The sequence below is a fragment of the Schistocerca cancellata genome, chromosome 5, assembly GCF_023864275.1.
Source record: "Schistocerca cancellata isolate TAMUIC-IGC-003103 chromosome 5, iqSchCanc2.1, whole genome shotgun sequence".
Classification (NCBI taxonomy): Eukaryota; Metazoa; Arthropoda; class Insecta; order Orthoptera; family Acrididae; genus Schistocerca; species Schistocerca cancellata.
In genome coordinates, this window is record NC_064630.1 from 152,522,228 (window position 1) to 152,540,540 (window position 18,313).

Consider the following 18,313-nt stretch of genomic DNA (forward strand, 5'->3'; position numbering starts at 1 on the left):
GCTGGAATACAAGTCACGTAACCTCCTGGTCCATTTCAAGTGTGAATTCTGGATGTGAAGGAGCCATATTCGGCATGAAAGACGCTGCAAGTGTTGTGGCCATAAGCTCTGCCTTCTCAGCACAGGTAGAGTATCCCGTATGAAATCATGATAACGTGCTCCATTGAGCGTAGGTGGAAGAAACTAAAATGAGCTCTGACATGGAAAGTAAGCGTTTCCGGACACATGTCCACATAACATATTTTCTTTCTTTGTGTGTGAGGAAAGTTTCCTGAAAGTTTGGTCGTACCTTTTTGTCACACCCTGTATAGGCGTTGCAGACCGCAGCGTCGTATTCTGCTTGTTTACGTATCTTCGCAGCATCTCAATAGGCATGCTTATACCAGTTTCTTTGGAGCTTCAGTGTACTACTACTTCTTCCTACCGACTCCTACTTTCTCCCTCTTTTTCTTCGTAGTAACTGACTTAGGTGTTCTTAGTCTACTTGTAACTAAGTACAAAGGTACGGTAGTGGTTTCCAGATATTTATCACCGTTCTAGTTAGTGTTAAAAAGAACTGACAGTTGTCCGCCGTTGGGGGCAGTGACTTGTGCCTATTGTCTCTATATCGAATACGAATTACTATGACTTGCATTAAATATTGGGATATGCAATGTATGTTACACTTATATGTTCAGTTCTCTGGATAGAACAAATTTAGCGGCGCATTCCACTGGACTGCTCCCAACACTAAAACCAGTAAGGGACATCTGGTATACGTTTCGCGTAGTGGTGGAAACCGGAAACTTAACACTACGGCAATCCGATGGGAGTGATGGGCAAACCGGCATATATGGAATGGTTAAACTTAAAACATCCACGGAACATTTAGTTAAATATGTTGAAAATTTTTAGACAAACACAAAATGAAGGTACATCGTCGCTGATTTCAAAACTTCTATAATCTAATCTTCTATAAATTTGTTTACAACCATGGGAGATAGCCATTCCGCTGGTTAGATTGGAAACCCAATGATTAACTAAAAAGTACATCAAATTCAGCAAACGACAGCAGAGCTTCATCACTTCCAGATCCAATTTTTCGTTAAATAAAATTATTGACTGTTCAATTAGAATGTGCATAAAAAGGACATAATATCAAAGATAACCAGAGGATATGATAGATCCAGGCCTAATGACGTAAGTCGCTGTATAAACTCCACAGGGTTATAAATGTGGTGATCACATTTTCCAACGAAAGGCCGAAGAACTCCCGCTAAATTCTTTGGCAAGTTATGGGTGGGTGCATGTAGGCTATTGACTAACTGACAGTGTGACATATTGGTGCCCCCTTCTTTGTGGATTTTTCGGCACAACACACAATCTCGATTGAACAGCCGCACCCGATGAAGTTTCTTCATCACATTTTTAGGCAACAACAACGATAACAACCTGTTTTACAAAAGCGAGATGGTCTTACGTTTTATCCTATTAAAGGGGTCTCTCTGTAATTTTCCGTAATGTGGGCCATCAGGTAAAGAATTCATTTTGAGCTTGTCTATTACATAGCAAAATGAAGGAATTAAATTAGTATAGCAAATAGTCACAGTGGCTGATCGCTGGAATAAAAATGGATGAGCCAACCACTCTGCGACGCACTAAAATTTCCGGCCTAAAAGCGTTACTGTGCGCAAATGCATATAGCTACAAACTGGCTCTAAATGGTGACTGATAGCAGATAGTTGCAGCAATGGCTACTAGAAGTGTATTTGCATGATGTCCAGTTACTGAGTGAAAGCCATTTAATAACCATCTATGTCTAAATTTCATCCTCACATATCCGAATAGCAGCTCTAAGTTAGTATTATTAATGAAATTATTGATGAATTAATTATGCAATAATAATAACACTGCTCGTTATTTAAATCCGTTGCCACAAAGAACAAATATGATGGCAGGAGCGGGTGCGGTTGAGAAAGATGCACAAGCTGATGTGACCATGTATGTCGTAAAATGTTTGTTATTTGCTTTTTTGTCTCTCTTGCGATGTTGTGAGAGTTGCCGTTTTTATGCTTATTTAAACGTCGGGTAAAGTACGTAGATTTGAAAGGTCGGTGGGCGGCCACGTTCATGTTTTGAGGAATATTACTCACACGTTTCGAGTGATGAATTTAAATAGTGTTTAAAAATTACGTATCTGTGAAACGCTAGAGAGAATTGTTGGGCTACGAAGCTGTATAAGTAGCGGGAAACCAGCGCGCGTCGTAAGCCGGGCACTCTGGGTCACTCTTGGTGGTCTTTCTTACGGTAGCAGCCAGCAGTAGTCAGTCTGTGAGACGCATATCTGATGTGCGAAAGCCGCGATAGTAGTAGTTAATAAAAACATCATAGTAACACAGATCACCCCGTTGTGCTCTGAACACATCGTGTGGCGATTTTTCGTATCATCAACATGGACAAATGTAATAAATATTGATGATATGATACTCTATGGTATTCTGCAGTTTGAATTCATTCTGATATATAGCAGTTGCATTGATTTGATTTTGTAAATGATACTGACAATATTATACACATGTATAATACAATATTCATACTATAACTTCTCCCAGATAATTATTTTGTTCAAATTGCACAAGAATTCCACCTTACGTAGTGTAATAATGTTGACTGTAAGTTGTGTTCATATCAACTAAAATTACAGTTCGTATATCAGAGCTTTTATAAATTTTGTCTTCGATGGATTTAATTATTCTTAGCAAATTGATCATGAAAAGGAGCCACAGAATACCACCCGCACACAACACTGACGTATGCTACCAGAAATATTTTTCTCTGGGATTCGTGCGTATTTTAATTTTGGCCTCATACATCAGCAATGAAATCTTGTTCAACAATAAATACCATCAGCACTGTTATTAGAAGATGCAGTCTGATTCGATTAATTTATATATATATATATAGAGTTCAGTACCACCGGTGCACATTTATTTCTTACATATCAGAATATTGTTTGCAGTTTCAAGTAGTTTAAATTTGCGCTGAGATAAAAGTTAAGATGGCGGCCAACAAAAGATAGAGGATTTCTTTTTTAATTAAGCTTTTCCTTTGCTCAATAAATAATTAATCATTTTGATGCCACCAAAAAAATTATTAATACTGTTTTGCAAATTAGTTTAACACAAACCCTTGATATTTCGACCAGAAGTACAGACGAAGTTGCAATATAATCGCAACTAACAATGGCTGCGCTTCTTGCAGCTATGATAAAACAATTAATACAAAATTATAATTAAAAGAGGAAGTGATTTTTCAATAATTAGTCATAAATAGTTTTAACGCATTTGGCTCTACTTGTTTTTTACCAGCAAATGAACATAAAACTACAATAATTTTACGTTAAATGTTTTTCATTCAACAGACCTCAAATCGATTGGCGTCTTGCGTCGCTGACGTACATCAGAAGAAGACGACAAAAGGGTACAAAACAAAACAAAAGAATGAGATAGATTAACAAAGAATGTAAGACAAATATTGTCTCTGTTTTACATAATCATAATCTTTTTAAGAAATAATTACATAATTGAATGAATATTATTGATTTACGTAGTTTTCCACACGTTCATATTCCATTCGTCACCTAACACTACCGCTGGATATATTTCGTAAACCACATCAAATACTGACTAATCGATTCCACAGACCGAACGTGAGGAGAGGGGCTAGTGTAATTGGTTAATACAAACCATAAAAAAATGCACGGAAGTATGTTTTTTAACACAAACCTACGTTTTCTAAATGGAACCCCATTAGTTTTGTTAGCACATCTGAACATATAAACAAATACGTAATCAGTGCCGTTTGTTGCATTGTAAAATGTTAATTACATCTGGAGATATTGTAACCTAAAGTTGACGCTTCAGTACCACTCCTCCGCTGTTCGATCGTGTGTAGCGGAGAGCACCGAATTACGTAGGGATCCAAAGGGAACGGTGATGGACCTTAGGTACAGATGAGACTGGAACAGCACATTACGTCCACATGCCAACACCTTTTCATTGGTCTCTTTCACTGATGCACGTGTAAATTACCATGAGGGGTGAGATACACGTACACACGTGGTTTCCGTTTTCAATTACGGAGTGGAATAGAGTGTGTCCCGACATGACAGGCCAATAGATGTTCAATGTGGTGGCCATCATTTGCTGCACACAATTGCAATCTCTGGCGTAATGAATGTCGTACACTCCGCAGTACATTTGGTGTAATGTTGCCGCAGGCTGCCACAATACGTTGTTTCATATCCTCTGGGGTTGTAGGCACATCACGGTACACATTCTCCTTTAACGTACCCACAGAAAGAAGTCCAGAGGTGTAAGATCAGGAGAACGGGCTGGCTAATTTATGCGTCCTCCACGTCCTATGAAACGCCCGTCGAACATCCTGTCAAGGGTCAGCCTAGCGTTAATTGCGGCATGTGCAGGTGCACCATCATGCTGATACTACATACGTCGACGCGTTTCCAATGGGACATTTTCGAGCAACGTTGGCAGATCGTTCTGTAGAAACGCAATGTATGTTGCAGCTGTTTGGGCCCCTGCAATGAAGTGAGGACCAATGAGGTGGTCGCCAATGATTCCGCATTTACAGTCCACGGTTGCTGTCGCTCTACCTGTCTGAGCCAGCGAGGATTGTCCACGGACCAGTAATGCATGTTCCGTAGATTCACTGCCCCGTGGTTTGTGAAACCCGCTTCATCGGTAAACAGGTAGAACTGCAACGCATTCTCTGTTAATGCCCATTGACAGAATTGCACTCGATGATTAAAGTCACCACCATGTAATTGCTGATGTAGCGACACATGAAACGGGTGAAAGCGGTGACGATGCAGTATGCGCATGACACTACTTTGACTCAGTCCACCGGCTCTCGCAATGTCCCGTGGACTCATGTGTGGGTTCATGGCAACAGCATCTAACACACCAACTGCACCCGCTTCTCATGTGACGGACCTGTTACGGACCCGTTTGCGTGCTACGACCATACCTGTTGCATACAGTTGGCGGTAGATGTTTTGCAATGTGCGGCACGTTGGATGCTCTCTGTCCGGGTACCGTTCTGCATACACCCTGCAGGCTTCAGCTGCATTTCGTCGACACTCGCCATAGATGAGTATCATCTCCGCCTTTTCAGAGTTCGAATTCACCATGGTCACAGTTCCTACAACACTACACTATCACAGACGTCTGGTAACACGGTGTACCGCAGTTGATCTGCGTGCGGAGACGAATGCAGAATAACAATAGCAGCAAGCGCTACATGCGGACACTGCGACAGCTATACCAAACCACAACAGTGCACTACAGCCACACTCGTAAACACGGTCGTCATCGTAAACATGTCCCTGCAGATGCTGCTCGCCGACCGTGGCCCGTGTTTGTTACAACACGCAACTGAACGTCGAAGGTTTCAAGCGTCAACTTTAGGTTACATTATCTCCGGATGTAATTAACATTTTACAATGCAACAAACGGCACTGATTACGTATTTGCTTATATGTTCAGATGTGCTAACAAAACTAACGTGGTTCCATTTAAAAAAACGAAAGTTTGTGTTAAAAAACATACTTCCGTGCATTTTTGTATGGTTTGTATTAAACAATTACACTAGCCCCTCTCCTCACGTTCGGTCTGTGGAATCGGTTCGTCAGTATTTGACGTGGTTTACGAAATATATCCAGCGGTAACGTTAGGTGACTCACCCTATATATATATATATATATATATATATATATATATAATACAGGGTGTCCCAGCTATCTTGTCCACCCAAAATATCTCTGGAACAATAACAGCTATTGGAAAACGACTTTCACCGGTATCAATGTAGGGCTGGGGCCCATGAATGTACATATTTGGAAACATTCTAAAACGAAAGCATATGTGTTTTTTAACACAAACTTACGTTTTTTTAAATGGACCTCCTATATTTTTTCTTCAGCAATCCATAGCATGACAAAGCACATACACAATGGCGTTGATTGCATCGCAATATTCCCATTACATCCCGAGATATTGAGACGCGAAGCTGACGCTTGAAACACCCGACATGCGCTGCTAGCGCACGCTCTGGTAGGTGGATTGGACGAGGTGGCCCAGTTAGGTGGCCTGCCCGATCTCCGGACCTTACACCGCTGGATTATTTTCTTTGGGGAGCAGTGAAGGATGCTGTTTACCAACATGAACCAACAACACCAGAGGACATGAAGCAACGCATTATTGATGCTTGTACAGCCATCAAAGAGGAAACAGTAGCACGAAGTAGGGCATCTTTCATCCGCAGAGTGACCCTATGTATGCAAGCCAATGGGCATCACTTTGAGCATGAGATGTGAACGCTATGTTTAGTATGTAGTGCTGGTATCACAGTGGAAGTTTCTACAAGGAGCCATTTTACCCAGTGATGTTAAGAAACATTTGTTTGCAACAATTTGTCATTTAACGCATTAGATAAATATAACATTGATAATTATGTGATAATAAAACTAATTGGTTAAACATGTTTACATTCATCTTCTATGTCCTACCTGAACTTCCCAAATCAAAACATTTTTACCTAAACAACGGTAAAACTTTTAGTCCACTTGCTCGTTTCACTAAAACCATCAACATGAATTTTACTATTACGAGTGAATGATTAACTGTCACTTGCGCTAGATCTACAGTAAAGTAAAGTTTTAACGTTGAACGGCATTACCTTTTTAGTAACGGATTAACGATAAGCGAAGTTAACTTTGTGACTAACGTTGCGGTACACAGATATGTTACAGAACCGCATCACCCCTAGCCTATGGGATAAATACCTGCTGGAATGTACGACGTTAATGCAGGATGGCAGCAGACCGTATTATTCGTTTCGGACCTCTTGATAAGTATGGAAGTGTGATTACGCATGTCAATCACATCGCGATTACGGGCAGCATGGAGTTCACGCCTGAGCCTCAGGACGTGCGCTAGCAGCGCATGTTGCGTGTTTCAAGCGTCAACTTCGCGTCTTAATATCTCGGGATGTAATGGGAATATTGCGATGCAATCAACGCCATTGTGTATGTGCTTTGTCATGCTATGGATTGCTGAAGAAAAAATATAGGAGGTCCATTTAAAAAAACATAAGTTTGTGTTAAAAAACACATATGCTTTCGTTTTAGAATGTTTCCAAATATGTACATTCATGGGCCCCAGCCCTACATTGATACCGGTGAAAGCCGTTTTCCAATAGCTGTTATTGTTCCAGAGTTATTTTGGGTGGACAAGATAGCTGGGACACCCTATATATATATATCATGGATGTTATAATCGCCAGAGCAAAAATAACAGATGGAAAGGATATTTGTGGCTTTTGTCGTCCATATACGCTCAGTACTCGTATGATATAGAACCTTTCCTGGACAAAATAAAAGACATTGCATGACACTCAGAAAGAAAGGGGCAGCTCATTCTAACCGATATCAACACAAAATACCCTTTGTGGAACTGAGATAGAATTGACGCCAGAGGACAGCTAGTGCTTGACGTGGTAAATGAATGCAACCTCTCCAAACTGAATAGGAAGGGACCGCCACCTGCCTACCGCGGAGAGGCCTGTGCCGTAAGTAACACAGATCTTTCTCTAGGGAACGCAAAATCTCTTCCACTAGTCAACACAAGGAGGGTATTAGATAGAGCCACACACAGCGAGCCCAACGCAGTCGTCATAACCACCGACAGATATGTAAATACACATAAGACAGACCATGGACACAGGCATTTACAAGTAGGAAGGGCCGACTGGCAAAAAGTTCGAGATATTGTTGAGACGTCGTCACTATACATTGTTCAAGGCAGTATAGATTACAAAACTCATGTACTGACATATGTCCTACAAAGAGCACAGGAAGCAACTACACCACGGGAAAAAATGGGTGGGAACAGAAACAACTGTGGTCGACAGAACTGGCAACATTAAGGAAGGATTCACAGGACCAAAGAAAGTACTACCAACAGGCAACGACAGCTCCTGAAAGACAGATAAGCCTCGACATGTATAGTGACGCCAAACAGAAATACCATAAACAACTAAAGACAACGCCGGCCGCGGTGGCCGTGCTGTTCTGGCGCTGCAGTCCGGAACCGCGAGGCTGCTACGGTCGCAGGTTCGAATCCTGCCTCGGGCATGGGTGTGTGTGATGTCCTTAGGTTAGTTAGGTTTAAGTAGTTCTAAGTTCTAGGGGACTTATGACCTAAGATGTTGAGTCCCATAGTGCTCAGAGCCATTTGAACCATTTGAACTAAAGACAACAAGGCAAGATTACTGGACCAATTTCGTCAAATCCAGCTACAGAACGACATCTGGGGACAACCATTCAAGATAGAAACAGAACGACGTAAGACACCGACAGTTCTGCCAACACTAAAACAAGCTGATGGCACAATGACCAGAGGATAGAGAAGCACAGCAGACTATCTCCTGAACAGGCTCCTCCCAGATGACGACCCCACACAAGACGAATGCTGACCTAAGAGAGAGGACAAGGCAACCATACGTCAGTGACAGTGTAACCACACCATTCTCACAAGAAGAAGTGGCGACGGCAATCAGCAGGCTTAAAAACAAAAAAGCACACAGCCCACACAAAATAATTTCAGAAACAGTAACATAAATCATATCTTTCCTTACTAACATATTCAACATGGCAGAATTCCAAACCTCTGGAGAAATGCTAATGTAGTAACAATCAGGATACCACAAGACAAAGAGCCAACAGATCCCAAAGCGCACCGACCTATCTACCTCTTAAAAAACATTCGCCAAGGTACAGGAAAGGCTCCTGTGTGACCGATTACAATCGCGCAGAGGCCTCCTCGGCCTAACGCCCCATCTATTAGGCTTCACGAAAGGTAGATCAATAGAAGAAGCCGTCAACCAAGCACCGACAGTAACTAAAAGCGTCAGCGAGAAATACTTGGCCGCCATACGAACTGACAAAGCAGGGGCTTTTGACAACCTTTGGTGGCCGTCCCTCTTCGCAAGGTTAAGGGAAATGAGGCTGTCAGCTTCCCTCTACAATAGCCTCCTCGACTATTGCAGAGGCAGATTGGCGGAGTGGAGGGCTGGTACACGGAAGTTGTCAAGAGAATAGCAAAGGGATGTCCACAGGGCTCGATCCGAGGACCAATGTTTTGGATTATCGCAATTGTGAACACCCTGGACGGTGGCGACAGGGCAAAAGGTGTTGTGGCGTATGCAGATGACCTGCTAATAGTCGTGTCAGCCAACTCGAGAGCAGCATTAGATACAAAAGACACGCAATTGCTTCAGAAAATTAACAATTGGTGCAAATAAGATAAACTAAAAATAGCAGCCAATAAAACTGTAAATTTACTGCTCGGATGGACACTACAGAGGAACCCAATTCTAAAATTAGATAATACTAGTATACAGAGAAAACAAGCTACACGTTATCTAGGTCTGCATCTTGACGAAAAACAGACTTTCAACTATCATATCAAACTGACAATTGACAAAGCCTCCAAAATTATGCACAAACTAACAAGACTCAACACAACTCAGTACAAATTACCTATTAAGATGCGAAGGACCTACTACATTGTGATATTTGAATCCATCGCATGCTTTGTTACAAGTGCTTAGGCTCACAGACTGAATATACACACTAACAAGACAATTGCAAGACGAGGTCAACGTAGTGTACTCCTGAGAATGAGCGGAGCCTTCAACACCACATCACTAGAGGCAATTTGCGTTGCGATGGGAACCTGACCTACAGAAGTAACAATACGTTGTGGAGCTACACTTTACTGGCTTAAGAGTGACAGGCTCGGTAAAGTCACCGAAATTACAGGAACCAACATTATAAACAAAACAAAAATGAAACAATGGTGGATTCAGACATGGCTGAGAGAGTGGGACGCATCCGACAAGACTAGCCCAGTACACTCTTTTTTTCCCGACGTACGCGAAAGATTACAACTGAAATATGTCAACCCAAGCCGGAGGATGGTCTATTTCCTGACAAGCCACGGGCCGTACCCGGTACACTTAAACAGCATGGGACAAACTAACGATGAAATATGCATTTGCGGAGAAACTGGGACACCAAAACATGGCCGGCCGGAGTGGCCGTGCGGTTCTAGGCGCTGCAGTCTGGAGCCGAGCGACCGCTACGGTCGCAGGTTCGAATCCTGCCTCGGGCATGGATGTGTGTGATGTCCTTAGGTTAGTTAGGTTTAAGTAGTTCTAAGTTCTAGGCGGCTGATGACCTCAGATGTTAAAACGCGTAGTGCTCAGAGCCATTTGAACCAAACAAAACATGTCACACTGCTACGCAACACGCTAGAACACGTGAGACCTAAACACAACAGCAGTGACATCGCCAGAATAATATGTAATCCCAACGATTTGAAAACAATAAATTGTGTAGCTGATGTTGTACCGAACACACTACATGAAGAACACAAACGCCAAAACCCCTATGAAAGGAGGCGTAGACAAGCACAACATCACAACAAGGCTCATGCGAGGACGCAAGCACGCCCACAGATTCCGAAACCAGCACACTAAGTCAACATGACTCAGAAGGGATCAACACGTAAGAGACCCAAACCGACAACACACGACACTACACGCCATAACGCAGTCAAAAATAACACAACAGGCATCACAATCATAAAACAAATAACCACCGACACCACATACTAAGACTGCGGTAATAAGGTAACGTCGCTTGGGAGGAGAAGGCTCGAAGAACATTTATTCCGAGGCAACTCCTCCCCAACGACATTCTGCATACAGTTTAAAGAATACTGCACGCAAGCAGTAGCGTACTATTCATACTGACAGGTTTCAGATAGATTATATAATGGTACGACAGAGATTTAGGAACCAGGTTTTAAATTGTAAGACATTTCCAGGGGCAGATGTGGACTCTGACCACAATCAATTGGTTATGAACTGTACATTAAAACTTAAGAAACTGCAGAAAAGTGGGAAATTGAAGAGATGGGACCTGGATAAACTGAAAGAACCAGAGGTTATAGAGAGATTCAGGGAGAGCATTAGGGAACGATTGACAAGAACAGGGGAAAGAAATACAGTAGAAGAAGAATGGGTAGCTCTGAGAGATGAAATAGTGAAGGCAGCAGAGGATCAAGTAGGTAAAAAGATGAGGGCTAGTAGAAATCCTTGGGTAACAGAAGAGATACTGAATTTAAGTGATGAAAGGAGAAAATATAAAAATGCAGCAAATGAAGCAGGCAAAAAGGAATACAAACGTCTCAAAAATGAGAGTGACAGGAAGTGCAAAATGGCTAAGCAGGGATGGCTAGAGGACAAATGTAAGGATGTAGAGGCTTATCTCACTAGGGGCAAGATAGATACTGCCTACAGGAAAATTAAAGAGACCTTAGGAGCAAAAAGAGCCACTTGTATGAATATCAAGAGCTCAGATGGAAACCCAGCTCTAAGCAAAGAAGGGAAAGCAGAAAGGTGGAAGGAGTATATAGAGGGTCTATACAAGGGCGATGTTCTTGAGGACAATATTATGGAAATGGAAGAGGATGTAGATGAAGATGAAATGGGAGATATGATACTGCGTGAATAGTCTGACAGAGCACTGAAAGATCTGAGTCGAAAAAAGTCTCCGGGTGTAGACAACATTCCATTAGAACTACTGACAGCCTTGGGAGATCCAATCCTGACAAAACTCTACCACCTGGTGAGCAAGATGTATGAGACAAGCGAAATACTCTCAGACTTCAAGAAGAATATAATAATTCCAATACCAAAGAAAGCAGGTGTTGACAGATGTGAAAATTACCGAACTATCAGTTTCATAAGTCACAGCTGCAAAATAATAACGCGAATTCTTTACAGACGAATGGAAAAAACTGGTAGAAGCAGATCTCAGGGAAGATCAGTTTGGATTCCGCAGAAATATTGGAACACGTGAGGCAATACTGACCCTACGACTTATCTTAGAAGCTACATTAAGGAAAGGCAAGCCAACATTTCTAGCATTTGTAGAGCTAGAGAAAGCTTTTGACAATGTTGACTGGAATACTCTCTTTCAAATTCTAAAGGTGGCAGGGGTAAAATACAGGGAGCGAAAGGCTATTTACAATTTTTACAGAAACCAGATGGCAGTTATAAGAGTCGAGGGACACGAAAGGGAAGCAGTGGTTGGGAAGGGAGTGAGACAGGGTTGTAGCTTCTCCCCGATGTTATTCAATCTGTATATTGAGCAAGCAGTAAAGGAAACAAAAGAAAAATTCGGAGTAGGTATTAAAATCCATGGAGAAGAAATAAAAACTCTGAAGTTCGCCGATGACATTGTAATTCTGTCAGAGACAGCAAACGACTTGGAAGAGCAGTTGAACGGAATGGATAGTGTCTTGAAAGGAGGATATAAGATGAACATCAACAAAAGCAAAACGAGGATAATGGAACGTAGTCGAGTTAACTTGGGTGATGCTGATGGAATTAGATTAGGAAATGAGACACTTAAAGTAGTAAAGGAGTTTTGCTATTTGGGGAGCAAAATAACTGATGATGGTCGAAGTAGAGAGGATATAAAATGTAGACTGGTAATGGCAAGGAAAGCGTTTCTGAAGAAGAGAAATTTGTTAACATCGAGTATGGATTTAAGTGTCAGGAAGTCGTTTCTGAAAGTATTTGTATGGAGTGTAGCCATGTTTGGAAGTGAAACATGGACAATAAATAGTTTGGACAAGAAGAGAATAGAAGCTTTCGAAATGTGGTGCTACAGAAGAATGTTGAAGATTAGGTGGGTAGATCACGTAACTAATGAGGAGGTATTAAATAGGATTGGGGAGAAGAGAGGTTTGTGGCATAACTTGACCAGAAGAAGGGATCAGTTGGTAGGACATGTTCTGAGGCATCAATGTATCATCAATTTAGTATTTGGGGGCAGCGTGGAGCGTAAAAATCGTAGAGGGTGACCAAGGGATGAATAGACTACGCAAATTCAGATGGATGTAGGTTGCAGAAGTTACTCAGAGATGAAGAAGCTTGCACAGGATAGAGTAGCGTGGAGAGCTGCATCAAACCAGTCTCAGGACTGAAGACCATAACAACAACATCGATTATTGACCTTAAATTAAGTTTTGTTGTTGCACTATTAATCAGCATGACTTCATAACAGCAGAATCCAGTAGAAGATGCAGTTCTCGTTAGCACGGACACGCCCAGCTGCGAGTTAATACGTTCAGAAACTCATTTTGTCTGCTGAGTTGAGCGAGCGAGCGAGTTCAGGCCTACCTTCGTGATCTATGCGCCGCGGCCTGTCTGTCTCGTGGGCCTCGGATCAGAAGGTATGACGTGAAAAACTGCCGCAGATGCTAGACTTTTAAATTTATTACTCCTTTGCTACTAACTTTATTCGCAACATGTTACGCATACAGTATCCACACATATCGCTGTACCTACACTAATACGTCATAGTATACACATAGTTGAAGAGATAAGACGTCATAAACACTGCATCATGTATGAAGTTTCAATACATTTATTCTTTACTCTTAAGACATTCGTAGAGTCCAGTCAAATTAAGGAAGTCCCCGACATTTGGCAGCGTGTGACAGCTTTCAATTGCGAAGCGCAAATGTCTGTAGGCGTAAACAGTAGCCGTCTATAGAGCTATGAAGAGGTGTTTACGAAGTCACAGTGTATAGAGATGTTGCTATAGAAACGTTTAAAATATGGCGTTGTAGAATCGCGAAGCAGCTGCGCCTAGTTGTACGAACGAAAGTCAACAAACGTGATGACATAACTTTTGTTTGCAGTACTATGCAAATACTTCATAGAATTTTTCAAGTTTATAATTTGTTCTACGCATGATCGACCTGTTCTGAAACCACTTTGGTATTCACCTACTTTTGAATCCAGCTGAGGTTCTGCTCGGTTTAGTAGGGCTTTAGAAGAATTTTGTATGTTATTGGCAATAAAGAGATTCCACGATAGTTGTTGGGGTCTTTTTTACTTCCTTTTTTGTGCAGAGGATGTATGTATGATTTCTGTATTTCAATCTGTGGGGATTTTTTTCAGTTTTCCAGATTTCATCTACAATTTCTTTGAGTTTTGCAATAAGATTTTCTCCTGCATTTTTCCATAATTCTGCGGTGATTTGGTCTTCTTCTGATGCTTTGTTATTTTTCAGTGACTGAATTATCTCTTTAATCTCCTTTAAACTTGGTGGCTTTGAGTCTGGGTTTCGTTGTGTATGACGGAACTTAAATGTTTCTGCAGGCTTTCCACAATTCAGTAATTTAGAGAAGGATTTTGCAAGAATTTCACAGTTTTCGGTGTTGATATGGGGAACTTCTCCATGTTCATTTCTGAATTGGAGTGATGGAGGAGAGTACTTTGTTAATTTTTGTTTGAATACTCTGTAGAAATTTCGGGAGTTGTTTTTCTTGAAATCATCTTCTATGTCTCGCAATTTTTTGTCTTCGTGTTGTTTACAGACTGTTTGTATTGCTCTTGTGACTGCTTTCCTGGTATCTTTGAGATCTTCCAGGGTCTTTTGATTTTTGTTGCACAACCAATTTTGCCATGCCTGTTGTCTGACATTTATTAGTGGTCACACTCATCTGCCCACCATGGATGTTTACGTGTTCTTGTTTGCGGTGCTACAGTTTTAGCTGCTTTTAAAAGTCTTGCTTGCAGCTGTTGCCAATTCTGTGGTTTTAAATTTTGTTCATTACCATTTATCTTTTGTACATAATATATACGGTGTGGAGATTTCTTAGTGAATTTTCTTTTTTCTGGAATGACATCTAGGGAGAATTTCATTGGGTAATGGTCGTAATCTAGGCCTAGCCCGTTAAGGACTTTAAATTTTATGATTTCTACTGTATTTATGCGGGAGATCATTACATGATCCAACTGATATCCACCTAGTAATGGATTAGGTGAGATCCAAGTTTTGGTTTTCGAGGCTCTTTTCTTGAAAAATGTCAATTTGAAAAATAGATCGTTGTTTTTTGCAGATTTCGATCAGTCGCGTGCCATTCCGGTTGGTCTATGTATGTCCTGCCCATTTACCAACCCAATATCGATATTTCTTTTCTTTACCAATTTTTGCATTGAAATGGCCCATAAGGATTTTGACGGGGTTATTTGGAATTTTTTGGAGAGTATTATGTAATTGGTTCCAGAATTCTTCTACTTCTTCTACTTTGTTTTTGTTAGTGATGTTAGTTGTGCATGTCCTTTGATTAGAGTGTATATTTTACTAACTGATTTTATTGTCGTCGTGGAGAGACGACCCGAGTAAGATTTGAAAGTCGTGACTCAATCAAGTGTTGATTTGTCTACTATAAATCCAGTTCCAAATTGTGGACAGTTTGCCATGGCTCGTTTTCCAGGTTTTCCTTTGTATATCCTGTATTCTTCTGAATCAAAAGGATTTTCATCTGTATATCGTGATTCCTGAAATGCGATAATTTTGATTTTACGTTCTCCGGATTTGTCCAGGATGTTTTTTAGCTTTCTCATTTTTAAGAGAGAATTTACATTAAATGTCATTAGCCAAATTCTCGATTTTGGTTTGATTTAATTATTAAGGGGTTTTGAGGCACTCTGATTTACCTCCAAGCACACTTCTATGGTCTCCCCAGAATCCGAATAGACCACTTGCGGGTTTTCAGCCGTGGGATTTTACCCACTGGGGTAATTTTTTCTTTGAAGGTGCTGTATCCATGTTGATTTATTTGGACTGGGTTTGTGACTGAAATTGAGATTTAAGCCTGGTTAAGCTCAGAGTTCCACTTCTGAGTTTTATAGATCAGCCGCCCATTAACATGTGGAACAGACGCTGAAGGGGTACCGCCACTAACCTGTGGAACCGTCGTGCCCTTTGTCCAAATAACCTTGGACGATAGCTTTTATAATATCCCAAAAAGCAAGGTTGCCTCTTCCGCCAGTTCCGCCGTATCGATGATCTTCATCTCCGTCTTCACTGCCGTTGAGGTTTTTTTACGAGGTGTTACCCCTACCCATCTTCCTTTTTCAACCGGGCTTGGGACTGGCTATGGCGGAGTTCTCAGATCTTTCAGTTATTTTTCCTGAACTTTAATCCCGTTTCCAAATTTCTACTTGCTTTTCTTTACTGCATGCTCAGTGTAGAGATTGAATAACTCGAGGAACATACTATAATCCTGTCTTACTCTCTTCTCAGCTACTGATTTCCTTTCGTGCCATTTCACGGTTATAGCTACAGTCTGGTTTTCGTTCAAGTAATAAAAACATTTCCCTCTCTGTATTTTATCTCAGCTGCGTTAAGAATTTCTAAAGCCGTATTCCAATCAACGTTTTCAAACTCTTTATCTAACTCTATAAATGCCATAATCCCACCTTTGTCTACCTATTAAGATACGTTGCAGTGTTAGTATTGACTCATGTGTTTCTGCAGTTCTCCGAAAGTGAAACTGGTCTTCCCCGAAGGTGGCTACACCAGTTTTCCATTGTTCCGTAAATAATTTGCTTTAGTATTTTGCAAACAAGACATATAAAACTAATGATACAATAACATTACGCCTTTCAGCTTGGAACTGAAATTATTAGATGCCGCATTACACCCTCCATAAACATAACACTCTCAATTGATGATGAACATGCTGGTTTTAGAAGAAATAAATAGACAGTGAGCAATATTTTTATTTTACGAGTCCTATTTGAAAATAAACTTGAATGTGCTTCGAATATGGACATGCTTTTCATAGACATTAAGGAAGCATCTGATAGTATTAACTGAAACCATCTTTGGATGACTATGAAATAACGTAGCATCTCATCAAATTTATACAGCTAGTAAAAATGTGCACTCAAAATTCAAACCTTAGAGTTAAAATACAAAACAGTCTGTCGCAAAATGTATCATGTTACTTCCGCAACCAAACAAGGACCTGTTTTGCTACCATCACTCTTGAACCTCATTGCGGAGCAGATCGTCAGGAAAATAAAATCGTCGCAACTTGAAACAAAACAAGAGCACAGTGTGAACATATTGGCAATTGCAGATAATATCGTAATCTTAGGAGAAAATAAACAAGAAATCCACCACAATATTGTACAACAGCTTATATGGAATAGGTCTACAAATTGTTAACAGTAACACAAAATTCTAAATTGTCTCGCGGCAAACTACACCAGATGCAGAGAAAATCGAAACAGTGATTCAGTTCACCTATCTTTGCACCTTGCAAACTACAGATAGCAAAGTAAAAGAAGAAATATTCTAGAATATACGGTTTATCGTATCGCGACATTGCTGCTCGCGTTGGTCGAGATCCAGTGACTGTTAGCAGAATATGGAATCGGTGGGTTCAGGAGGGTAATACGGAACGCCGTGCTGGATCCCAACGGCCTCGTATTACTAGCGGTCGAGATGACAGGCATCTTATCCGCATGGCTGTAACGGATCGTGCAGCCACGTCTCGATCCCTGAGTCATCAGATGGGGGCGTTTGCAAGAAAACAACCATCTGCACGAGCAGTTCGACGGCGTCTGCAGCAGCATGGATTGTCAGCTCGGAGACCATGGCTGTGATTACCCTTGACGCTGCATCACAGACAGGAGCGCCTGCGATGGTGTACTCAACGACGAACCCGGGTGCACGAAAGGCAAAACGTCATTTTTTCGGATGAATCCAGGTTCTGTTTATGATGATGGTCGCATCCGTGTTTGGCGACGTCGCGGTGAACGCCCATTGGAAGCGTGTATTCGTCATCGCCATACTGGCGTATCACCCGGCGTGATGGAATGGGGTGCCATTGGTTACACGTATGGGTCACCTCTTGTTCGCATTGACGGCACTTTGAACAGTGGACGTTACATTTCAGATGTGTTATGACCCGTGGCTCTACTCTTCATTCGATCCCTGAGAAACCCTACATTTCAGCAGTATAATGCACGACCGCTTGTTGCTGGTCCTGTACGGTCCTTTCTGGATACAGAAAATGTTCGACTGCTGCCCTGGCTAGCACATTCTTCAGATCTCTCACCAGTTGAAAACGTCTGGTCAATAGTGGTTGAACAATACGCCAATCACTACTCTTGATGAACTGTGGTATTGTGTTGAAGCTGCATGGGTAGCTGTACCTGTACACGCCATCCAAGCGCTGTTCGACTCAATGCCCAGGCGTATCAAGGCCGTTATTACGGCCAGAGGAGGTTGTTCTGGGTACTGATTTCTCAGGATCTATGCACCCAAATTGCGTGAATATGTACGAGGTGCATTCAAGTTTTAAGGCCTCCG